Source organism: Lissotriton helveticus, chromosome 5_1 (assembly GCF_964261635.1).
Source record: "Lissotriton helveticus chromosome 5_1, aLisHel1.1, whole genome shotgun sequence".
NCBI classification, from domain to species: domain Eukaryota; kingdom Metazoa; phylum Chordata; class Amphibia; order Caudata; family Salamandridae; genus Lissotriton; species Lissotriton helveticus.
The window spans coordinates 1,663,952,702-1,663,978,404 of NC_136065.1; the positions used below are offsets into that span (position 1 = coordinate 1,663,952,702).

The 25,703-nt window shown below is 50.4% G+C and overlaps 2 non-coding genes across 2 annotated transcripts; both read left to right on the forward strand.

Annotated features, from left to right (window-relative positions):
- Positions 1–2,405: 2,405 nt before the first annotated feature.
- TRNAR-ACG (transfer RNA arginine (anticodon ACG)) lies at positions 2,406–2,478 on the forward strand. The gene has a single exon. It is a non-coding gene; the product is annotated as a tRNA-Arg (tRNA).
- Positions 2,479–3,397: 919 nt separating this feature from the next.
- On the forward strand, positions 3,398–3,470 carry TRNAR-ACG (transfer RNA arginine (anticodon ACG)). Its single transcript has one exon. It is a non-coding gene; the product is annotated as a tRNA-Arg (tRNA).
- Positions 3,471–25,703: the final 22,233 nt, after the last annotated feature.

Consider the following 25,703-nt stretch of genomic DNA (forward strand, 5'->3'; position numbering starts at 1 on the left):
AGGAATCAATGTTGTTAGAAAAAGCCTGACATCTTACAGCCTTTCATTTAACATGCTTTGCACGTTCAATTGTCATGCAGTTCACTTTACAAAATCCTCTAACTAAAGTCACCGAAAGAAAAATAAATGTAATAAGATAAGCTGACTTTTGACCTCTGTTTCTCTGAAAGCCAACAAATGTGATAAGATAATGTGATTTAATGCCATTTTTATTCCTCTTTCACTTTGTGAGCAATAAAGATGCCTTTAAATATTGTTATCTTGTCACATTTTCTCTGCTTTCAGAGACAGAGGTCAAAAGTCAGTTTGTCTTCTCTGAAATTAGAGGATTTTCGACTGGCCAGAAAGGGTGAGTAGTCCCTAAAAAAAGGCTTGTCCTGAATAAATCTTGCTTGACAATGCGAGTGGATGTTTCAAGCCCTGATAGAACTCCACCTGGTGGCCTATGGATCGCTGACCCAGCTCACAAGCAAGAAATCTCAGAATCATTTAGATAAACTGGACATGGCTACGACACAGTTGACTCATCCTGCTTCAACACCCACCCTGAGGATGCTGTAGAAGATTTTCAAGTGGCAACTGGTTAGCACCAAGAAAGCGATCACCAAAGCCCTCAGCAGCAGGCTGTACTATGTAAATATCCTATACGCAGGAATAACCAACCAGCTCACAAGGAGAATTCCGACCATCCACAACGCAGAAGCAAGTGTTCTCCCCAAACTCCCATGCTGAGCCCATATCACATTTCGCCTTAGGGAGCTCTAGTGGCTCCCAATACACAAGTGTGTAGACTTCAAACTACTCCTCACTCACACACACAAAGCACTCCACAACATACGCCCTGCCTACCAGCACACCCACATTCATTTCCAAAAATCTTATAGACACCTCTGCTCTACCTGACTCTCACTAGCACACGTCCCAGGCATGCACAAAAGCAGATCATGGTAGGGTCAGGCCTTCCCAAACTTGGCTCCTAAAGCCTGGAATGACATCCCTCGACACATCATAGACTCCTCCTTTCTTCTTTTATCCGGTAAGAAAATTAAGACCTAGCAATTTGAATAAGCCCTCCAGGGCTGGCCTCACACTTCTGCCAGGTCATTAGCATGCTAAAACGCAGTGATAACCCCAGACACGAGTTATCGACTTCTAGGAACCATATTTCAACTCTATTTTGATGATTGAATATTTCTAAGTACTCTTTTGTCGATTGTTTTTATCATTTTTGGTCTTGTCTAAAGTATATAAAAATATTGGATATTTTTCTAAACTGATGTGATGTCCTTTTGTAGTGCTTTCACTCTGTTACTCTTGGTTATGTGCAAATGCTTTAAGCACTGCCTCTAAGATAAGCCTGACTGCTGGTGCCAAGCTACTAAGGGGGTGAGCAGGGGTTATTTTAAGAGTGTAACTCCCTTATCCTGACTAGAAGGAAGGGTCCCTACTTGAACAAAGGTGGAAACCCTTGCCACCTAGAGACACCCATTTCTAAGTGGTTGAATATATTAAGTGCCCTGTTGTCAACCATAATCAAAGTACAGCTTGAGTCAGTCTATATGGAAGCGCTTATCAATTAACATCCCATGCCAGTGGTGGAACTGGGTAGAGTGGTTCCTAAGAAAAATGTTGGCCACTGGCATTTGCATTTTTTTAATACAAATTAAGCTCTGCTCCTGTGCAGCACTACATTGCCTTGTAGCTAGAGTTGCACTATAGAAAAGTAGCCCACGTGCTTACATATCAGTGGGATGTGTGCTGGCGCTTCTGGCGTCAGTGGCCTAGTCATTACCAAAGGAAGTACCCAACCAATACTTACAGCGCCTGCTCCCTTCATTGTGTGACCACAGGTGCATGGCCAACAGGATGCTTTCTGGCAGGCCACGGTATCTGAAAGACTGTAGAACTGAGGTCGAGCCAGTGGGGCTTATTTATCTTATGCAGCTAACAACCAATGACAAAGCCAATAACCCTTGCTTGTTGTTGGTGTAATGTTAGTGGAATATCTAAATGCAATGACAGAAGCAGCAAAATACCAGTCAGGCGGCACACTATGCTAAGCACAGAGCCATGGGTTTGTGTATAGCATATAGTAGTTTGTTCATAGTTGTAATGTAGTACTGCAAAATGTTATATATTGTTATATATAACGGAAGGAATTGTAAAATGTCAGGCTCCAGCATTCATCTCTGCAAAGCAGTAGAGAGAGCAGGGCTCTGAAGCTCCACAAACCTATAGGGTGGCTTCAGAGCTGTGACTTGAAGTGAGTTGATATTGTACTTAGCTCCTAGAACTGTGTGTTTTCTTTTGTAGAATGCATCGCTACACCCTTACTGTAACACGAGTTCATATCACCTCTCTTGAGACTAGGCCATAATTTGTCTTTCGACTATCTGAACTTCACAGGGCCAGTGGCGCAATGGATAACGCGTCTGCCTACGGAGCAGAAGATTCCAGGTTCGACTCCTGGCTGGCTCGAATATAGGAATAAATTTTTTCAACCAATAATATAAACACTACAATGATCTATAAACATTAGAAGAAACTACATAACTCCTGTTAGACCATGAAGTTCCGTCCTGTGTGATATTATAATAAACTTCGTTACACAAACAGCTAGGCATTTGAATTAAATTACATATTAGGAATTTAACGCCAATATTTTTTATTTAAAAGTGGGCCATTCAGAGTTTCTCGAGAGGTCTGTTTTTAACTGTAAAACAGATATCTGTCGATTTGCCAAAGGGTCCAATATTTTCATGGAACAACAAATGCTAGTGAATTTTTGAAAAAGCACCTTTACCAGCGTGGTCTCGAAGGCACGGGCCTTCATAATGGCTGTCGCGGACGCAGCTGCAAGTGACTTATTCCATTGAAACTGGGCAGAATAACGGGACATCTGAGATACTGGTGCGTGGCCACGGTTCTAGAACAAAAAATACATTTATTGTGTCTGCGGAACAGTTGTTCTTTCCAGCTGCGATGTATTATGTTGTGCGCAAACACTTGTATTTCCCGCCAACACCGCCCTGTGGACTTGCACTGAAGCGGAAAAGAACTAGTTAAGTCGCCAGTTCTGAATTGGCTGCCTGACCAAATCGAAAAGACTTTGACCCAATCAGAGCCGCGGACAAAATATACAATTGCCCAATTGAGCAGAAAGAAGCATGTCAAAGTTGTTGTGACTTTCTTTGGCCGTACATTCTGTGAGTGATCCCTTTAGACACCTCAGTATTCGACTCTTGCTACTATCTTCACTCCTTAATGAGAAAGCGCTATGTGAAAGCGCTATAATTTCTCCAGCTTGTTGAACCTCTCTAGCGTGCACATTGCCAGCCATATACCAGACCGCATATGTGTGGGTCTAGTACCCCATCCGTCCACGCCAGACAGCAGCGGGCCAGTGGCGCAATGGATAACGCGTCTGCCTACGGAGCATAAGATTCTAGGTTCGACTCCTGGCTGGCTCGGCACTTTTTAACATCTTTAAAAGAAATGACAGTTAGTAATAGTAAAATGTAGCCATATACCTAGTGGGCAGTTTTGGAAGATTAAACTAATGACACAATTTCTTGTAAATAAACCTTTAATCATGAAGTTCCGTGATTTGATTCCACCGAAAGAGCAGCGCTTTAATCGGGAAATAATCCGATGCGCCCAGGCTCTCATTACATTTAAAAGAACTACATACCACAATGCAGAAATAGTCATTCGGATTTACAGAGAGGCAGAGTTTTAAGTGGGATGAAAAAACATGTGGGGTGCCTGAAAGGGGCGCGGCCTATATAATTAGGGCGTGGCTTAAACATGTAAACTAAAATTCCTTTAGAGTGCCACCCTTTGCAAAGAATTGCAGTTGGCATAGGTGACAATTGACATGTGGGCTATGCTGAGCGGCAGCAGGTTGAATGACCATCTGTTCCGAACACTTTTTTTGCGCCTCCCCCCAACAACAAATTAACAACAGGCCAAGAATAGAAAATAGTTCAGTGGAAGTAGTTCAAAGAGCCTGTGTTTGAGAAGAGCCATGAAAACATCGGGGGCCTCATTTATGAGAAGTGGACCATCGCTGCGTGAAAGCAGCGATGCGCCACTTCTCAGTGCACCCTCCTTGCGACACTAATGATGCATCATATTTATAATATGACGCATCATGTCGCAAGGAATGACAGATATGTCCGTATAACTGACGTATCTGTCAGCGCAAAAAGTGGCACATTGCTGGAGTTGTGTCAGAAACCTGACGCAACCCCAGCAATGTTCCTTTAACATGGGACAAGCCCCATGTGAAAGGGCCTGCGTCACCCTTACGGCTTCCACGAGGCAGTCGTAAGGTTTTGACGCATTGGCGTCCTAGAAGTGGCACAGCGAAATCTCATAGATTTCGCTGCGCCAATCCTACAACCCTTTCTTGCGAGGTTACGCCCACCCTGCATACATTATATCTGGCGCAGGTATAATGTAGTGCAGGGGTTTACGAAGTGACACATCTACCTAGATGCGTCACTACGTAAATATGGCGCAACATGGCAATATTTTTACGACACTGCTGCGTCACAAAAAGTGAAAATATATAAAATAATAGCATTGTTATTCACAAAGCCAATAGCTTACACTTTCCTAATGCGAGTCCTATAAGCTATGGCAATGCTTGTAGGTAGCAAGCAAGGACAGTACTGTTGTGGTGCTGAGTGATGATGTGGTTGGGTTGAGTGATGTGGTGGTGTATTAGAGTGATGTGTGGTGTATTAGAGTGATGTGGTGGTGTCCCAGAGTGATGTGGTGGTGTCCCCGAGTGATGTGGTGGTGTCCCCGAGTGAAGTGGTGGTGTCCCCGAGTGATGTGGTGGCGTCCCCGAGTGATGTGGTGGTGTCCCCGAGTGATGTGGTGGTGTCCCTGAGTGATGTGGTGGTGTTCCCGAGTGATGTGGTGGTGTCCCCGAGTGATGTGGTGGTGTTCCCGAGTGATGTGGTGGTGTCCCCGAGTGATGTGGTGGTGTTCCTTAGTGATGTAGTGGTGTCCCTGAGTGATGTGGTAGTGTCCCCGAGTGATGTGGTGGTGTTCCTTAGTGAGGTGGTGTTGTCCCTGAGTGTTGTGGTGGTGTCCCCAAGTGATGTGGTGGTGTCCCCGAGTGAAGTGGTGGTGTCCCTGAGTGAGGTGGTGGTGTCCCTGAGTGTTGTCGTGGTGTCCCCAAGTGATGTGGTGGTGTCCCCGAGTGATGTGGTGGTGTCCCTGAGTGATGTGGTAGTGTGCCTGAGTGATGTGGTGGTGTCCCAGAGTGGTGTGGTGGTATTCCTTAGTGATGTGGTGGTGTCCCTGAGTGATGTGGTGGTGCCCCTGAGTGATATGGTGGTGTCCCCGAGTGATGTGGTGGTGTCCCTGAGTGATGTGGTGGTGCCCCTGAGTGGTGCCCCTGAGTGATGTGGTGGTGTATTAGGGTGATGTGTGGTGTATTAGAGTGATGTGGTGGTGTCCCAGAGTGATGTGGTGGTGTCCCAGTGTGATGTGGCTTCCAGTGGCCCATCGTATTGTGTTCAAATCTTTGGTCCTGGCCTTTCGTGCCCTGCACCAACAGGGACCACAATATTTGCACAAAAGGTTCATTTTCTATACCCCTCGCCGTGCACTTCGATCAGCTAATCTCCTCCTGATGGACATGCCGAAATTCAGATATGTGAGATTGGGTGGTCAGTCCATTTCTGTCCAAACAGCCCGATCTTGGAACACCCTGCCGCTCTCTCTGCGAGCGTCAGTGACACTGACAGAATTTAAGAAAGGGTTAAAAACCCACCTTTTTAAACTCAGTATCTAGTTGCTCTTCCTCTCCCTCTGGTCAGGCTCTGTTCTAGCTCACATATCGCGCCAGGATACTCTGTAGTAGCAGAGCGCGTAATAAAATATTTTAAACATACATACATACATACATGTGGTGGTGTCCCCGAGTGATGTGGTGGTGTCCCCAAGTGAAGTGGTGGTGCCCCCGAGTGAAGTGGTGGTGTCCCCGAGTGATGTGGTGGTGTTATTGTGTGATGTGGTGGTGTCCCTGAGTGATGTGGTGGTGTTCCTGAGTGATGTGGTGGTGTCCCGAGTGATGTGGTGGTGTCCCCGAGTGATGTGGTGGTGTCCCTGAGTGAGGTGGTGGTGTCCCCGAGTGATGTGGTGGTATTCCTTAGTGATGTGGTGGTGTCCCTGAGTGATGTGGTGGTGTCCTCGAGTGATGTGGTGGTATCCCTGAGTGATGTGGTGGTGCCCCCAAGTGATGTGGTGGTGTCCCCGAGTGATGTGGTAGTGTGCCTGAGTGATGCAGTGGTTTCCCTGAGTGATGTGGTGGTGTCCCCAAGTGATGTGGTGGTGTCCCCGAGTGATGTGGTGGTGTCCCCGAGTGATGTGGTAGTGTGCCTGAGTGATGTGGTGGTGTGGTGGTATTCCTTAGTGATGTGGTGGTGTCCCTGAGTGATGTGGTGGTGTCCCTGAGTGATATGGTGGTGTCCCCGAGTGATGTGGTGGTGTCCCTGAGTGATGTGGTGGTGCCCCTGAGTGGTGCCCCTGAGTGATGTGGTGGTGTATTAGAGTGATGTGTGGTGTATTAGAGTGATGTGGTGGTGTCCCATAGTGATGTGGTGGTGTCCCAGAGTGATGTGGTGGTGTCCCAGTGTGATGTGGTGGTGTCCCCGAGTGGAGTAGTGTGGCTCAATGGTTAGAGGCGGCAGGCCTGAGAGCAGAAGTCAGCCTGGGACCAGGGTTCAATTCCCGACGCGGCAGGGTCGTGGACCTTGGTCAGCGGACTCGATAATTCTCGCTTCGGTGCTTACTCTAATCAGGGGTTCCACTCGGCAACTCTGGGCATTAGCTTGCCTAATCTCCACAACGGCCCCACCAATTCCGGGGATGCCTGGCTCCACCTTGGGGACTCCCAGCAAGGGACCATCCCACAGGGAAAGCCAGGACGGGTTCCCCAGAGTTATACAGCGCCGGGACGCCCCGTTGCTGGGGCAGCTGTGCGCTTTACAAGTATACTACATTTACATTTACACATTTACATTTACATGTGGTGGTGTCCCCAAGTGAAGTGGTGGTGCCCCCGAGCGAAGTGGTGGTGTCCCCGAGTGATGTGGTGGTGTTATTGTGTGATGTGGTGGTGTCCCTGAGTGATGTGGTGGTGTTCCTGAGTGATGTGGTGGTTTCCCGAGTGATGTGATGGTGTCCCCGAGTGACTTGGTGGTGTTCCCGGGTGATGTGGTGGTGTACCCGAGTGATGTGGTGGTGTTCCTTAGTGATGTAGTGGTGTCCCTGAGTGAGGTGGTGGTGTCCCCGAGTGATGTGGTGGTATTCCTTAGTGATGTGGTGGTGTCCCTGAGTGATATGGTGTTGTCCCCGAGTGATGTGGTGGTATCCCTGAGTGATGTGGTGGTGCCCCTGAGTGGTGCCCCTGAGTGATGTGGTGGTGCCCCTGAGTGATGTGATGGTGCCCCTGAGTGATATGGTGGAGTCCCTAAGTGATGTGGTGGTGCCCCTGAGTGATGTGGTGGTGTCCCTGAGTGATGTGGTGGTGTCCCCGAGTGATGTGGTGGTTTCCCCGAGTGATGTGGTGGTGTCCACAAGTGATGTGGTGGTGTCCCCGAGTGATGTGGTGGTGTCCCCGAGTGATATGGTGGTGTCCCCGAGTGATGTGGTGGTATCCCTGAGTGATGTGGTGGTGCCCCTGAGTGGTGCCCCTGAGTGATGTGGTGGTGCCCCTGAGTGATGTGATGGTGCCCCTGAGTGATGTGGTGGAGTCCCTAAGTGATGTGGTGGTGCCCCTGAGTGATGTGGTGGTGTCCCTGAGTGGTGTGGTTGTGTCCCCGAGTGATGTGGTGGTTTCCCCGAGTGATGTGGTGGTGTCCACAAGTGATGTGGTGGTGTCCCCGAGTGATGTGGTGGTGTCCCCGAGTGATGTGGTGGTGTCCCAGAGTGATGTGGTGGTGTCCCAGAGTGATGTAGTGGTGTCCCCGAGTGATGTGGTGGTGTCCCTGAGTGATGTGGTGGTGTCCCCTAGTGATGTGGTGGTGTCCCCGAGTGATGTGGTGGTGTCCCCGAGTGATGTGGTGGTGTTCCCAGAGTGATGTGGTGGTGCCCCCGAGTGATGTGGTGGTGTCCTCGAGTTATGTGGTGGTGTCCCGGAGTGATGTGGTGGTGTTCCCGAGTGATTTGGTGGTGTTCCTGAGTGATGTGGTGTTGTTCCTGAGTGATGTGGTTGTGTCCCTAAGAGATATGGTGGTGCCCCTGAGTAATGTGGTGGTGCCCCTGAGTGGTGCCCATAAGTGATGTGGTGGTGCCCCTGAGTGATGTGTTGGTGTCCCTGAGTGATGTGGTGGTGTTCCTGAGTGATGGAGTTGGAGGGTGGAGTTGGAGGGTGGAGTTGGAGTTGGAGGGTGGAGGGTTGAGTTGGAGTTGAACGGTGTAGTTGGAGGGTGGAGTTGGAGGGTGGAGTTGGAGGGTGGAGTTGGAGGGTGCAATTGGAGGGTGCAGTTGGAGGGTGGAGTTGGAGGGTGGAGTTGGAGGGTGGAGGTGGAGGTGGAGGGTGGAGGTGGAGGTTGGAGGGTGGAGTTGGAGGGTGGAGGGTGGAGTTGGAGGGTGGAGTTGGAGGGTGGAGGGATGAGTTGGAGGGTGGAGTTGGGTGGAGTTGGAGGGTGGAGTTGGAGGGTGCAGTTAAAGGGTGGAGTTGGAGGGTGGAGTTGGAGGGTGGAATTGGAGGGTGCAGTTGGAGGGTGGAGTTGGAGGGTGAAGTTGGAGGGTGGAGGTGTTGGGTGGAGGTGCAGGTGGAGTTGGAGGGTGGAGTTGGAGGGTGGAGTTGGAGGGTGGAGTTGTAGTTGGAGGGTGGAGTTGGACGGTGGAGTTGGAGTTGGAGGGTGGAGTTGGAGGGTGGAATTGGCGGGTGGAGTTGGAGGGTGGATTTGGAGGGTGGAGTTGGAGGGTGGAGTTGGGGGGTGGAAATTGAGGGTGGAGTTGGAGGGTAGAGTTGGAGGATGGAGTTGGAGTTGGAGGGTGGAGTTGGAGGGTGGAATTAGAGGGTGGAGTTGGAGGGTGGAGTTGAAGTTAGAGGGTGGAGTTGGAGGGTGGAGTTGGAGGTGGAATTGGAGGGTGGAGTTGGAGGGTGGAGTTGGAGGGTGGAGTTGGAGGATGGAGTTGGAGGGTGAAGTTGGAGGGTGAAGTTGGAGTTGGAGGGTGGAGTTGGAGGGTGGAGTTCGAGTTCGAGGGTGGAGTTGGAGGGTGGAGTTGGAGGGTTGAGTTGGAGTTGGAGGGTGGAGTTGGAGTTGGAGGGTGAAAATGAAGGGTGGAGTTGGAGTTGGAGGATGGAGTTGGAGTTGGAGGGTTCAGTTGGAGGCTGGAGTTGGAGTTGGAGTTGGAGGGTGGAGGGTGGAGTTGGAGGGTGGAGTTGGAGGGTGGAGGGATGAGTTGGAGGGTGGAGTTGGGTGGAGTTGGAGGGTGGAGTTGGAGGGTGGAGTTGGAGGGTGCAGTTAAAGGGTGGAGTTGGAGGGTGGAGTTGGAGGGTGGAATTGGAGGGTGCAGTTGGAGGGTGGAGTTGGAGGGTGGAGTTGTAGTTGGAGGGTGGAGTTGGACGGTGGAGTTGGAGTTGGAGGGTGGAGTTGGAGGGTGGAATTGGCGGGTGGAGTTTGAGGGTGGATTTGGAGGGTGGAGATGGAGGGTGGAGTTGGGGGGTGGAAATTGAGGGTGAAGTTGGAGGGTAGAGTTGGAGGATGGAGTTGGAGTTGGAGGGTGGAGTTGGAGGGTGGAATTAGAGGGTGGAGTTGGAGGGTGGAGTTGAAGTTAGAGGGTGGAGTTGGAGGGTGGAGTTGGAGGTGGAATTGGAGGGTGGAGTTGGAGTTGGAGGGTGGAGTTGGAGGGTGGAGTTGGAGGATGGAGTTGGAGGGTGAAGTTGGAGGGTGAAGTTGGAGTTGGAGGGTGGAGTTGGAGGGTGGAGTTCGAGTTCGAGGGTGGAGTTGGAGGGTGGAGTTGGAGGGTTGAGTTGGAGTTGGAGGGTGGAGTTGGAGTTGGAGGGTGGAAATGAAGGGTGGAGTTGGAGGATGGAGTTGGAGTTGGAGGGTTCAGTTGGAGGCTGGAGTTGGGGTTGGAGGGTGGGGTTGGAGGGTGGAGTTGGAGGATGGAGTTGGAGTTGGAGGGTGGAGTTGGAGGGTGGAGTTGGAGGGTGGATTTGGAGTTGGAGAGTGGAGTTGGAGGGTGAAGTTGGAGTTGGAGGCTGGAGTTGGAGTTGGAGGCTGGAGGTGGAGTGTGGAGTCGGAGTTGGAGGGTGGAGTTGGAGGGTGGAAATGGAGGGTGGAGTTGGAGGGTAGAGTTGGATGGTGAAGTTGGAGGGTGGAGTTGTAGTTGGAGAGTGGAGTTGAAGGGTGGAGCTGGAGTTGGAGAGTGGAGTTGGAGGGTGGAATTGGAGTTGGAGGGTGGAGTTGGAGTTGAAGGGTGGGGTTGGAATTGGAGGGTGGAGTTGGAGGGTGGAGGTTGGAGTTGGAGGGTGGTGTTGGAGGGTGGAGTTGGAGGGTGGAGGTGTTGGGTGGAGGTGCAGGTGGAGTTGGAGGGTGGAGTTGGAGGGTGGAGTTGGAGGGTGGAGTTGGACGGTGGAGGGTGGAGTTGGACGGTGGAGTTGGAGGGTGGAGTTGGGTGGAGTTGGAGGGTGGAGTTGGAGGGTGCAATTGGAGGGTGCAGTTGGAGGGTGGAGTTGGAGGGTGGAGTTGGAGGGTGGAGTTGGAGGGTGGAGGTGGAGGGTGGAGGTGGAGGTTGGAGGGTGGAGTTGGAGTTGGAGGGTGGAGGGTGGAGTTGGAGGGTGGAGTTGGAGGGTGGAGGGATGAGTTGGAGGGTGGAGTTGGGTGGAGTTGGAGGGTGGAGTTGGAGGGTGGAGTTGGAGGGTGCAGTTAAAGGGTGGAGTTGGAGGGTGGAGTTGGAGGGTGGAATTGGAGGGTGCAGTTGGAGGGTGGAGTTGGAGGGTGAAGTTAGAGGGTGGAGGTGTTGGGTGCAGGTGCAGGTGGAGTTGGAGGGTGGAGTTGGAGGGTGGAGTTGGAGGGTGGAGTTGTAGTTGGAGGGTGGAGTTGGATGGTGGAGTTGGAGTTGGAGGGTGGAATTTGCGGGTGGAGTTGGAGGGTGGATTTGGAGGGTGGAGTTGGAGGGTGGAGTTGGGGGGTGGAGATTGAGGGTGGAGTTGGAGGGTAGAGTTGGAGGATGGAGTTGGAGTTGGAGGGTGGAGTTGGAGTTGGAGGGTGGAATTAGAGGGTGGAGTTGGAGGGTGGAGTTGAAGTTAGAGGGTGGAGTTGGAGGGTGGAGTTGGAGGTGGAATTGGAGGGTGGAGTTGGAGTTGGAGGGTGGAGTTGGAGGATGGAGTTGGAGGGTGAAGTTGGAGTTGGAGGGTGGAGTTGGAGGGTGGAGTTCGAGTTCGAGGGTGGAGTTGGAGGGTGGAGTTGGAGGGTTGAGTTGGAGTTGGAGGGTGGAGTTGGAGTTGGAGGGTGGAAATGAAGGGTGGAGTTGGAGTTGGAGGATGGAGTTGGAGTTGGAGGGTTCAGTTGGAGGCTGGAGTTGGAGTTGGAGGGTGGGGTTGGAGGGTGGAGTTGGAGGATGGAGTTAGAGTTGGAGGGTGGAGTTGGAGGGTGGAGTTGGAGGGTGGATTTGGAGTTGGAGAGTGGAGTTGGAGGGGGAAGTTGGAGTTGGAGGCTGGAGTTGGAGTTGGAGGCTGGAGATGGAGTGTGGAGTCGGAGTTGGAGGGTGGAGTTGGAGGGTGGAAATGGAGGTTGGAGTTGGAGGGTTGAGTTGGATGGTGAAGTTGGAGGGTGGAGTTGTAGTTGGAGAGTGGAGTTGAAGGGTGGAGCTGGAGTTGGAGAGTGGAGTTGGAGGGTGGAATTGGAGTTGGAGGGTGGAGTTGGAGTTGGAGAGTGGGGTTGGAATTGGAGGGTGGAGTTGGAGGGTGGAGGTTGGAGTTGGAGGGTGGTGTTGGAGGGTGGAGTTTGAGGGTGGAGTTGGAGGGTGGAGTTGGAGTTGGAGTTTGAGGGTGGAGTTGGAGGGTGGAGTTGGAGGGTGGAGTTGGAGGGTGAAATTGGAGTTGGAGGATAGAGTTGGAGTTGAGGGTAGAGTTGGAGTTGGAGGGTGGAGTTGGAGTTGGAGGGTGGAGTTGGAGGGTGGAGTTGGAGGGTGGAGTTGGGGGTGGAGTTGGAGTTGGAGGGTGGAGTTGAAGGGTGGAGTTGGAGGTTGGAGGGTGGAGTTGGAGGTTGGAGTTGAAGGGTGGCGTTGGAGGGTGGAGTTGGATGGGTGGAGTTGGAGGGTGGAGTAGGAGTTGGAGGGTGGAGGTGGAGTTGGAGGGTGGAGGGTGGAGTTGGAGTTGGAGCGTGGAGTTGGAGGGTGGAGTTAAAGGGTGGAGTTGGAGTTTTGTTTGTTTGTTTATTAACTGTACAATTAATTAAAATCTTTACAGTAGAAATAGAAAATGCAGAGAACAATAACATTCTTTTGGTTGTTTAAAAAAAAAAAGAAAGGTGCTCGTCTGTAATGGTTAAAAGATTGATAAAAAAAATAACCGAGAAGGGTACGGCACCCCCAGTCTTGGTCCCATTTGGTTGGCCTTTCCCGGCCTTATAGGCATGGGAATAAGTCTTTACTTTCTTACGTAGGTGGGCGTATAAGTGACATTGTCAATAATACTACATAGCAAGTTCACTTCAACTCTGATCCGTTGCATTTGGAGTCAACTTCCTGAATGACGAGGTGCTATAGTTGTGGGCTTTTAGTGAACAAATTTCGCCAGTCTTGCTAATGTCATAGTGGTGGTGGTTGACAAACACAGGACTGATGCTTCCGAACATGTTGTTCTGCTTTGATTGAGGCAGATCGGGCGCAACAGTCGCCGGCGATCGTTCTTGAAATAAGGACAGCAGCAAAGTAGGTGCAGCCAGGATTCCCTTTTGTATGTACATAGCCTACAGGATGTAGGGTCCCCTCTATTGGCCCAAGCGGGGTTAAAATTTACTATCCCAAGTGTGACCAGCCTCATGGTTAGTATTTTGGTTCGGGCCGGTGTTGAAATGGCCTCGCTTAGGTATGGTTGTGCTTTGCCCACTAGGTATGACTTATTTAGCGGTTCCAAAGTAGAGCTTCGACGAAGGGAGTTGTAATCGAGTTCGAAAGAGATTTCATATACTTGTTTGTTAATGGCTCTCTTCCAAACGTTCAGCGGGATATCCTGCCGCGTGAGATTTTCTTCCACTAATTTAAGAGCTTCAGTTGCTTTTACCAGCCTAGTGTGCCATGTCGATACTGGGTCTTCAAAAATAGATCTCAAATGCTGTTTTAAGGAGTAAGCTGGGGCCTTTAGTACCCTTAGATATAACTTGATAAGCTCCCCCTGGTTGATCACATCTGGCCTTGCTAGGCCAAGCTCCAGTTTCAGCCTAGTTCTTCATGCAGACCTTGGTATATGTAACACTGACTTGTAAGCCTTGACTTGGGCGGAATTAAGAAGGGCGTCCAGCTTCCCAGGGAAGGCCAAGTGTCCGTAGGAAATTGCAGGAAGAAGCTTTGCTCTTAAAGCTATCAGTATTGGACTTGCAGTGGGGCTGATGAGGTTCTGGCTTAGTTGTCTTAGCAAATGTGTTACCTTGTTGGCTTTCGAGGCCAGCTGATTGAGATGGATATTTGCTTTGGCCCGTTCCGAGAACCAGACCCCCAGATAGTTATAAGAGGCCACAGAGTGAATTTGATCATTTCCCAGCTGCCACTGTGCTTGCCGTTTCTGATGGTAGGATCCGAAGATAATCACCTTAGTTTTCCCTTTGTTGACTGTCAGGCTGTTGGCGATGTTAAAGCTGTTTAGGGCTGTTAAAGCTCTTTGTAGGCCTATCTTCATGTGATCCATAATGGCTGTATCATCAGCATACTGTAAAACTGGTAGCCTCAGTCTTCCTAGTCTGGGGGCAGCTAGACTGGCACCTTTTAGGGACTCACCCAAATCCGCGGTATATAGATTAAATAGGATGGGGGCGAGCACACACCCCTGCTTCAGCCAATTTGCTGTGGCTATTTTGCGAGTGACAGTGCGAGTGCTTGTTTTAACCCGCACCCAAGTGGCCTCATATAATGACATAATTGCCTTTAAAAGTTTTGGTGGAATCCCCCACTTTTCTAATTTCCACCAAAGGCGTTTTCTGTCCACTTTGTCGAATGCTGTGCTGTAGTCCACAAAGCAGCAGAATAGTGGGGGATGGTTCTTCAAGGTTGCCTTGACTGAGAGATGTGCTAACGCCAGGACATTATCCATTGTAGATGCCTTAGACCTAAAGCCAGTTTGGTACGTAGGTACTATATTTTCCTCTTCTGCCCATTTTTCTAGATCGCTAAGTAGTAGGTGTGCATATACGTTGGCCTCCAAGTCGAGCAGGGCGATGAGTCTATAGTTCAAAGGCTCTGAGCGTTCACCTTTTTAAAGATTGGAAACAGTATAGAACCCCTCCAGGAGTCGGGGATTATAGCGGTCAGATAAGTGTAGTTGAACAGCGGTGTTAAGAGTGTCGCCCAAGAACTCTGATGCCTGTTTAAAGACCGGCGCAGGTATCCCGTTGGGCCCCGGCGCACCATCATTCCTCATTCGCTAGATGGTGTTGATGACCTGTCTGATGTTTGTCCAGGTTGGTGTAATATCATCAACATCGGTCGGGGAGCTGCTACCCCTTAGGATGTGGCCTGGACTTAGGATGGCTGCTTCAGACTGGGGGGAGTAACCTTGGGCAAAGATGGCGGCCGCTAGTCGGATGTGCGAGAGATGAGCCCCCTTACTGAGCTCCCCTTCTTCGGAAAGTCCGCGCTGCAGAAGCTGTTACGGAACACCGAGGCGGCAATTTACTGTAGATCGCATTGCGGGAAAGCACAGAGAAGACCCCCTATGAAGAGGTGACAGTAAAAAACTCCAATCTCAACGATAATCAAAGGCAGTGGTTTTGACGGCTTTGATAGCGGTAACTTTGTTTCTAGTCTCCCTGATTACTGCTTACGCGAAAGGAGGAGGAGGGGACAGAGGAGGCGGCGGGCTAGTGCTCGGCCCGAGAGATCGTCAGAGAAACGCATCAGCTGCCGGCAGCCTGGAATAGCCCGTAATTGACCGGGAAGGAAAAGTCTGTGGCCAAGTGGATGCCAGCTGACCCGCCAAGGCTGTCGCGAGGGAACGACGGCGTGACAGACATTCTCGAGTGCCATACCGGTGTGATAAACAAAAATTTTGCCGGTAAGCAAACTTAACGCCTGCTCTGGAGGAGACAATTATGGGGGGCTGTCAGTAGAATAGAAAATCAAGTAAAATGCTGCAAGGGGACTAATGCTTTGACTTTGACGCTGGTGTTTTGGAACTATATTAATTCGCAGCGCTTTCTGGTATAGAGAGATAAGCCCTACTCCATTCTATGATTGAAGGTTTTGGCGTGCTGAGCCGGGCGTCTGTGCTCACGTCAATAGAATTCCTGGGAGCCTGCCGAGTTTGCTGTTTGGCTTTTCTGAAGGGATTTCGGACTTCGGAGAAGGATTACTGCAGTCCACTGTGGGGGCTCACGGACACGGGGCTCACGGAGACGATAACGGAGCCTCTCTCTTATTGCGAGGTGAGCGGAAATAACATCAGCTGCCAGGACACTTGGGCGGGTGATTTTCGGACCCCTACCTGCTTCGTGGGGAGTTTCTACAGCCTGTTGGTGCCTGCCCTCCGTTCCCCTCCCGCCGCCGCAGAACTCCAGCTTGCGGCCGCAGTGGGGAGGGGGACTACATCCCCCAGACTCCTTATGCCTTCATAAGGGAGGGCAGCCATCGCGTCGCGGGCTGAGAGAGAGGCCAGATAGGCCGGGACGGGGCATGATTCTTGGATTACTGAAAGAACCAAGGTAGGATCTTCACAGTGTATTGCCCAGAGCCTACCAAGCCTATCCCCGGACACAAAAAGGAAGTAGTTTAATAAACTGTCTGTTCACTGGCATGGGTGAGTGAATTTAGCTGCCCCATGACGACTAAAGTACTCTACAATCAAACTCCTGCTCAGGGTGGATCCTTGAAAGGGACACTGGACCTGTATCTAACCAGGCTGACATCGGCCATTGCTACTATCGAACACAGCCTTCCCAAAGATGTCACATGCTGTGAAGGACCCCCCTCAACTCCACTTGATTCGCCGAACACTGTATTGTTGAAAGAGCTAAATGGGATTTGTAACACTAAGTATAACATTATATCGCAGGAGGATGAACAGACTGGTCCCTATTCACGCCCTGTGGGTTCTGGAAGTCCTAAACCCAGAAAACCGCTGCAAGTCATTAACAGTTCCCTGGTAAACCCGGATGTTGCTTTAGTGGAAATTCCCACCGTCCAATCGATAGATTGTCCACAGGTTTTCCTGTCCAAGGTATTAAACGTAAAAGTGTAGCTTACAATGGGAGACCCTCGAAACACCCAAAAATCACCTTAAAACCACTTATGGTTACAGTTGCCACCACCTTGAGAGCCCCAATCAATTACTGGAAAAACCTGTATCCCTCCTTCCAGTCACCCTGCTAGCTAGCCTAGAAGAACTGCTTAAAAACCTGCTTGTCCCGATAATCGACAGGATAGAGAGAATTGGGGTAAAGCTTGCAGAACTAGAGGTAAACAACCTGACAAACAACCAATCTCAGAGCATAGCTGCTTTAAATACCTATGACACCGTTGTCAATCATAAAACCCCCCTGGGTCAACCATCGGACCCTGAATCCCGAGCACCTAAAAGTAAGGAGCCTTTTAATAAATGCATTACAGCCAACTGCTCTATCTCTAGAGCACGGCCGACCCAACTAGGTAAGCTTCCCGAGGGTCCAGTAAAAACCAACAACTGCATACATTTACCACCAGAGGCAGGACCCTATGTGTGCGTCCTATCGGGAGTGCCGGAGCTCACTGTTGGGAAAACTGAAGGCCATCAGGGCCTTAAAAACAAAGTTCAGTATTGGATGACGAAAAAAAGAACCCTCCCAACTAGTATCAATGGTAGAATTTTGAGTGTGAGAAGGGTGGGGTGGATAGGGCCTCGGCCTAAGAACATGGTAGGTGATTTGGTAATTGTCAATTTCAAGGATAGGCAGGTCGTTCCATATTTGCGTAGCTGGGAGCCACAAAGAGGAGATGGGCAAATAAAAACATGAGAATTGTATCACTTCACCCCCGTACCGCATATACGTTGAACTCTGTTTAATATCATTAACTAAGGACAGAACGCTATAGCCATGATGCAGTCCATCTGCCCCACTTCTCCCGTTTATAACTGGTTTATGTACTTTTGTTCTTTGTTTCTTAATTGTAAAAACCTTTTCTAATGTAATATTTTTTGCGCAATCTTGTGTATATTTTAATGAAATGAATTTTGTATTCTGTATGCTTTTATGGCTGGGGGCAGAGCTGGTGGAAATTCTCATTTGGCTCCGCCTTGTCCGTTGACGAGAGTTCAGTACTGGGGACTGTTTCATACAGCTGTTTCACATGTTACATCCAATCTTTTTCAGGTACCCCATTCTCTCTCGTTGGACCTCGGTTGCTCAGCTGATTGATGAATCTCCAGAGTCGTGCGGGGTTCTTTTGTTTGAGGAGGGAGAACATTTTTAGCCATTTGCTTTCCATGTCAGTTTTTTTATTTTCCCATAGCTTCTTCCTTAGGGAAGCCCTCAGTTCCGATATTGATGGCCCTACTGTTTGGCAGCCCCCTCTTTTCTTTGCTGCGCGAGCCTTGCGCAGTAGTCGTTTAAGTTCCCCTACGTGCTGAAGACAGGTGTTCCGGTTCTTGGGAGGCCCTTTTATTATTGAGTTTTGTGGTGCGGAATTGCCAAGTTTGTTTTGTGTATCCACAATAGTTTGCTCCCAGCCTATTGTCGGGGAATCAAATGCCAGTTGGTTCCCTTGCTGTATCTGACCCAGCCATGATTGAAGTTTCCCCTCTGTCTTATCTGTCCACTTGATTTTCCGCAGGACGGTATATGTCTCCTCCCCGCTTGACTCCCCAATAGGTTGTTAGAGGGTGGCGGCCGGTATGACCAACTGGAATGAAGCTCTTAATGGTCTGTGGTCGCTGTCCTGACGGTTCACAACTTCAAAGTCAGTCATTCTATCCACCAGTATTCCACTAATCAAGATGTAATTGATTCTGGACACGTTCCGGAAAGTGGGCTGTGGCTGCCACGTGCTCATGCGAGATGATTTCTGAAGGTGGGTTGATGTCAGTTTGTAGCTAAAGAAAAGGTTACGCAGGGGGGCCGCCCTTCCTGATCCTTGTGGAAGGGTTTCCAAATTGTCTAGATCTTTTAAGTTAAAGTCCCCAGCTAAAATGACCTGGTGTGTTTTGTATTTATCCTCCAGATTTGTTGCCAGTGCCTCCACCTGGTCTTTCATTAGGGTCTGTGCGGGGTTAATGCAGCAGTTTAATACTAGCAGGTGGATTGGATGCTTACTGACGCTCAGACCCCTTATCTGTAGTGCTGGTAGACCGAGAGAATTCACGTTGATGGTAGTAGCAACAAGGGCACACTCGTGTTTTCTGAAAATTGATAGTCCACCTGCTGGACGACCGAAGGTGTTCCTTTTCGTTGCTGGTACATGGAATTCATAATACCGGGCCAGAGGGGTGGGGGACAGAGCTCAGGTTTCTTGGAGGCAGATTAGGTCTCCGCAATCCAGGAACTGCTTCATGTTTTCATTGTTACAGATCTTGCTAATCCCTGCTATATTCCAGCAATCTGCAGCCTTGCAGCCAAATAAATCGGTATTCGGAATTCTTTGGCTGCAAGGCTGCAGATTGCGGTATACTCATTGATGCATTTCCAATTTTTATTTACACAGGTCTTCCAAATCAACAAGGTGTGAAGATTGCGAATAGTGCACCCCATCATTTGCCCTGATGAAGTTGCTAAGGTTGGAGCAACGAAACATGTTGGCAGTAAATAAATAATAATGGTATCTAATTAACCATTTTTTAATTGAAGGGTTGCAGCATCAGAATAAAGACAGACAGCTAGCAAACCTCTTCATTTTAGAACCTACCTTTTGGTTCAAATTTCTTTATGGGGTTGGTATTAAACTTTTCTATCCATTAAGTGTTGGTAATTGTTCACTATTGGTGTATTTGTCACTATTCTTATTTGTACACATATACATGTTTGTGTGTGTTTCCTTTTTCTTCACCCAGAGAGAGTGACCGATGATGAGAAGTGGGTAAACTGGTGATTGATAACCAGGAACCCCCTCTGGTGTTTCGACCGTGAGGCACTCTCTCTGTTCTCACTTTAATTTTTGGGTGTTATTTCATTGGGACCTGTGTATATCTAATTTTATGAATTTATGCATCTTGACCTGGGGCACAGTGGTAAATTACACATCGAGGGATCTTTGATTATATATCAGATCCTCCGCATGGTTTAAATTGCTGATGCAGTTTGTCTTGGTAGGGCTCTTTTTGAGTAATTGTTGTTTGAGTGGGGGGCGGCTCTACCAAGCTCTTTTTTTCCCCCTACACCCCTAGGTTTTGTGTAGTACCTGACGAGTCTTCCGGCCTAGCTATTCCGATGTCGTCGCTATCCCTATAATTTGGGCTTTGGACTATTGTGGGTTCTGGTGAGCTGCTGACTGACTTGATGGACATGTGCTCTATGCTTTTGCTGTTGTCAGCTGGGTCATTCTTCCCCCTTGGGGCCCAAAGTGTCTGTGTCACCTTTGGGGTGTGGCTGCTGTGCTTTGCCCGCTCTTCTTTGTAGTTTGGCGTTGGTGCCACGGTTCTCCCTCTTGCTATTTCCATTATTTCAGGTAGTACATCAGGCAGAGAAGCCCACTTCTTGATGAGGTCTGAACAGCGGCAAAAGCAGGCCCCCCCAGTTGGGAAGCTCGTACTGGGGGATCCTGTTGGCCAGAGCCTCCACCTTAAAGCTTATATCTGATAAACGCCCAGCTATTGCCTGGAGGAGATCTATCTGTAATACCATCTTGGTGGATTGCCACAGGAGGGCTTTGTTGGTAGTGCTGTTTGTCTCCAACTGAGATGGGTTATCTGTAGTTGTATCTGTACTAATATTGCGGGCGGGGTTGTCAGTTTTCGGTTTGTGGGCCCAAAGAGATTCTTGGGGCCACGATGAGATGGGGGTTAGGTCGAGGGTTCTTTCGATCTTTTGTTCGAGATTATAAAGAAAGGAACCTGTGAGCTCCCCGACGGTTGGCAGCACTGAAACAGGGGAGTCCGTATGGGGGAATGTTAAATTAGGATTCTTAAAATCATGTTCGTGCTCGTGCTCGGAGATGCTTAGATCCGGATTCTGTGAGGATGAGCCGGGGGCTTTTGACTGGTGAATTTGCACTATTGTAGTTGCAGTGGGGCGTCTTTCAGTAGGAACTGTAGCTGTGGTCATGTCGTTTGTAATAACCTGCATCTCATCCGTGGACTGTGGGGGAGGGCTGGACCATTGTTGTCCTGCTATTGGCTTTAAGTGTGGATTTGAGTGTGCACTGGCCTGTTCCTGGACGGCCATGGGTTCCTCACAGAGGGACGTCCCAGTTTCTGGGGCGCAATTGGAGTTGGGCAAGTGTCCGCTGTGAATGTGTGTGCTACTGTCTTGAGTCGGGTCTGGGGTGCCGGGAGAAGTGATCTGGTCGGAGCCGTGAATGCTATTTTGAAGATCCCTTTTCTTGAAAAAGTTTGTGATCGTTCCTCTTTGATCTACCTCTTGTGGCCTTTCCTTTGGACTGAAAGTGATTTACTTCTTGTCATCCGGTGTGTCTTGCTGGTCGGTGGTTGCGACGTGGGACTTTTTCTGGAGTCGTCGCCTGACGGTCCTTCTTTTTAGCCCCCATGACCAGGTGCCCTCCTGGTATTTGCCTTACTGTTGATAAACAGCGTTGCTCGGCGATTTTGCCTCGGCTGTGGTATGGCCTTGCCTTGCCACAGTGGAATAAAACAGCTGAGGTGGCGTGGGTCATGTGGTCGTGGAGGTGGGTTTAGGGTAGCCTTTCGAGCAGAGTCTAGGTGTATCCAGTCTGTAGCCAGTCTGTTCAAATGTTCATCGATTGAAACTCTGTTGGGCTGCAGTTGCGGCGATAGTGGCAGGCAGCAGGGTAATTGAAGTGATGGTGGCAATGGAAATGGAAATGGTGTCTGTCGCCTGCCAAGCTGGGTGTAGAATGAGGGTTGGCAGAACGCCTTCGCGGTCGTTCCTGGATGGTCTCTCCAGGACCGTTCGCTCCTTCACTTCTTGCTCCTTAAGCGTGGGTCGAGCGTCCGCTTTCCTCCTCCGTGAGGCGCGGTTGATTGAGGGGAGACTGAAGGTTGTCTATGGCAGGGGCTGAGGTAGGGGCAATGCAAGCAGGCAGGAGTTCGGCGGCCTTCAAGCCACTGGTCGCTGGTCGCTGCTCGTCCAGTATTGTGGCATCCGCTGTGACTCTCACTGCAAAAGCTGTAGCTCACACTGCAGCTGTGCAGCAACTCTCAACCCCTGTTCTCCGTGCTCGTGCTGGGTGCTGCAGCTGCAACTGTTCAGAGGGGAGACAACGGGAGAAGGGGTTCTGTGTTCGGCGCTCGATACTCCCTGCTCCGCGCTTTGGCTTTTCTTGGCTTTTCTTGGGTGGGGAGATGGAGAGGCGGGGAGGTGGGGAGGGATCGCCTCCGAGGCGCGGGAACTTCTCCCCGAGACACAGCTAAAACACAGAACACAGAACTGCAGAATCTCAGCTCCGCTTCGCCGTCCCACTGTCCCAACTCTCTCTCACTCTCTCTGACTCTCTGGTACTGTCTTTCTCCACTCCCACTGGATCCTGTGGTGCGTTTCTGGCTGCAGTACGAGCAGCAATGCGAGCGATGCCAGGCAGGGCGGGACGGGGCAGGGCCGTGGAACTGCGCTATCTATCCTCTCTCTCCTCTGCCCGCCCGCTCGCCTCCACCTCCGCCTCCGCCTTCACCTCTTGCCACCGCTCACCTCTCCGCCGCTGATGACCGCCGCCGCAGTAGATGCTGGATACCGGGTGCCGGGTACCGGGGGGGCCGAGGGGCAGAGGGACCGGGGGACCGCTACCGCTGTTCCGCCCCTGTTTAAACCCCTGCTTGGGCTAGCTTGGACTCAGCAGACTTGGACTCCTCGCGGCTCCTCACAGATTCACCAACACCTGCGGCTGCGGCTGCGGCTGTGGCTTCGCTGCTTGCTCGCTTGCTTGCAGTTGCTTGGAGTTGGAGTTGGAGGGTGGAGTTGGAGTTGGAGGGTGGAGTTGGAGGGGGGAGTTGGAAGGTGGAGTTGGAGGGTGGAGTTGGAGTTGGAGGGTGGAGGGTGGAATTGGAGGGTGGAGTTGGAGGGTGGAGTTGGAGGGTGAAGTTGGAGGGTGGAGTTGGAGTTGGAGGGTGGAGTTGGAGGGTGGAGTTGGAGGGTGGAGTTGGAGTTGGAGTTGGAGGGTGGAGTTGGAGGGTGCAGTTGGAGGGTGGAGTTGGAGTTGGAGGGTGGAGTTGGAGGGGGAGCAAGGAGTAACAGAATGAGCGTGGGTGCGAGAGCGAGAAAGAGACGTAGAGAGAGGGGTAGGAGAAGAAAAAAAATAACACGAGTGGTGCGCACATAGAAAGTGAAAATTTTTTAGTTAAAAACACCTGGCGACTGCTTATATTTTTCAATATTCAGCATTGAAAGGGAAAGTAGGTTAGTGAGAGGGATGTTACGGGGAGAGTGAGGGAGAGTGTGAGAATGAGAGAGAACTACAGGGGAGGAATGGAGATAAAGAGAGCAAGGTGTAACAGAAAGAGCGTGGGTGCGAGAGCGAGAAAGAGACGAGAGGAGAGGAGCTTTTAGTGAGGGGCAAAAGGCCCACAGGTGAGCTTTAGCTAATGCATGGTGAGTGTAGAGCTAAAAGAACAAGATAGCGGGGAGTGCATTCCTTTCAAGTCTGATGGGGGGCGAGGGAGCGGCAGCCTTTGAAGTCTGATGGGGGGCGTGGAGCAAATGGTGAGGCACATGCACTGGCCATAATCCGCATTCCAAAGCCCTCTGGCATCAAAGGAAGGGTGGGAGGGAACGAGCATATGGGGTGGGAGCGATAACAAAAGTAAGAGGGGGAGCAGGAAGTGAGGCCGAGCGTGTGCTGGCGAAAGCAGTCAAGATGCCAGCTTCGTGCTTGAATGCCTCAAATGCACTGGTCATAATCCACATTCCAAAGCCCTCTTGTTAGGCTTTCCTGGAGCCCCTACATAATTTCTCGCAGAAGCAATGCGCAAGCGCATTGGCTACAGCGAGACCTAAAAATGTGGGGTCCCTGAAAGGGGCGCGGCCTACATAATTAGGGCGTGGCTTAAACATGTAAACTAAAATTCCTTTAGAGTGCCACCCTTTGCATAGAATTGCAGTTGGCATAGGTGACAATTGAGCTGTTGGCTATGCAGAGAGGCAGCAGATTGAATGACCATCTATTCCGAACACTTTTTTTGCGCCTCCCCCCAACAACAAATTAACAACAGGGAGAGCCCAGCCAAGAATAGAAAATAGTTCAGTGGAAGTAGTTCAAAGAGCCTTTGTTTGAGAAGAGCCATGAAAACATCTGGAGCCTCATTTATGAGAAGTGGAGCATCGCTGCGTGAAAGCAGCGATGCACCACTTCTCAGTGCACCCTCCTTGCGACACTAATGATGCGTCATATTTATAATATGACGCATCATGTCTCAAGAAAAGACAGATATGTCAGTAAAACTGACGTATCTGTCTGCCAGCGCAAAAAGTGGAGCATTGCTGGAGTTGTGTCAGAAACCTGACGCAACCCCAGCAATGTTCCTTTGTTATGTTATGTTATGTTATCGGTTTTGTTGAGCGCGACAGCTGCCCCAGCAACGGGGCGTCCCGGCGCTAAGAACCAAAGCATAACCAGCTGAGGGAGGGGGGGGGGACGAGACTACAGCGGAGGGAAGAGGTGCGTTTTTACTGCTTTGCGAAACGCGGAAAAATTGGCGAGGCAACGAATGTGGAGGGGCAGGGAGTTCCATAATTTTGCTCCCCTTACTCTGAAGGAGCGATCTCCGATTCGGCAGAACTTTGTGCGGGGGATCACAACTAGGTGTTGGCCCATGGAGCGAAGATTGCGTAGGGGGGTATAAGGTGTTAGCAGTGATCGGAGAAGTTCGGGGCCATCAGTTCTAAGGATTTTGAAGGCGATAGTAAGAGCCTTGAACTGGATGCGAGCTTCCATGGGCAGCCAATGGAGCCTCTGTATAGTGGCTCTGGCCGAGCATCTTCTGGGCAGGCCTACAATTGCCCTGGCTGCTGAGTTCTGAATCCGTTGGAATCTGGATATCTCAGCTCTGTTAGCGCCCAATAAGAGGACGTTAGCATAATCCAGCTGTTGGACCTGGGCCTCTTGGCAGGGTCATCCCTAAACTTTTTGCCTTCCTCCAATACTCTCTCTGACCTGTTTTTGTTGGTTTAATGACTCTGGGCACTTTGCCACTGCTGACCAGTGCTAAAGTGCATATGCTCTCCCTGTTGTAAAGTGTACATGTGATTGATGTCCATGATTGGTTCATTGGATTTACTGTTAGTCCCTAGTAAAGTGCACCAGGAGTGCCAGGGCTTGTGAATGCCAATACTGCTAGTGGGCCTGCAGCGCTGGTTGCGCCACCCACAGAAGCAGCCTTAAAATGTGTCTAGGGTCTGCCATTGCAGAACCTGCGTGCAGTCTGGTACTGTCATGCTAGCTGGGCAAGTGCACACACTTGCCAGCCCCTGAACCTTCCCTTAACTTCATATTAGTCACCCCTATGGTAGGCCTGAGGGCAGGGTGCATTGTAGTGTAAGGTAGAACATGCCCTGATGTGTGTGGCATGTTCTAATAGTGAATTACTACCAAAGTCGTTTTTCACTATTGTAAGGCTACCTGTTCCCTTCTAGGCCAGATGGGCTGCTGGAATTATTACACTCTATAATCCCAGCAGGCTCAGGGAACATGGTAGAAATTCATGTTTAGTATGCCTGAACTCAGAATAATAAAATACTTCTTTTAGTAAAGTTTATTTTAATATCCTGTGTTTGCAAATGCTACTTTTAGAAAGTTAGCATTTGCTTGCCTAACCATTTCAGCCCGCCTCTGCTTGGATGTGGATCTGACTGTCTGGTGTGTGTGAGTGACAGGGCTGGGAGTTGACAGGTAGTGAATAGCCAGATGACACCTTAGTGGGTGGTGGGAGTTTCCCCTGAATGATGCATCAGGCTGTGCTCTGCCTCCACAATGCTGGCTCCGCCCTCCTGGGGAGCGACTGATGACTCAGCCTGCACCTGGCCCAGGAAGGACCGAAGCTTGTCAACAAAGTGCTCAGGCCACTCCTGCCCTCACAATGCCGGCTCCGCCCCCCTGGGGAGCGGCTGATGTGCCTGCACTCACACTGAATACAGAAGCCAGAAGTACCCACAACAAGTACTCAGAGACTGGAGCAGTTATGCAGAGGCCCCCCTGGCTTGCTAGAACAAAAGAAACTGGGTATAAAAGAAGGAGCCCTGCTCCTTGTAAATTAGATCCAGTTTGCGCAAAGAAGAAGCTCTGCCTGAAGAGAAGGACCCTGGAAGCTGCATGGAGAAGTACTGACTCTGACCCCAAGAGACTGGCCTGTGGTGGGTGCCTTGCTGCTGAAGGAGAGCAGGAGAAGAAAGACGGAAAGACTTTGCTTTTATTCAACTTGT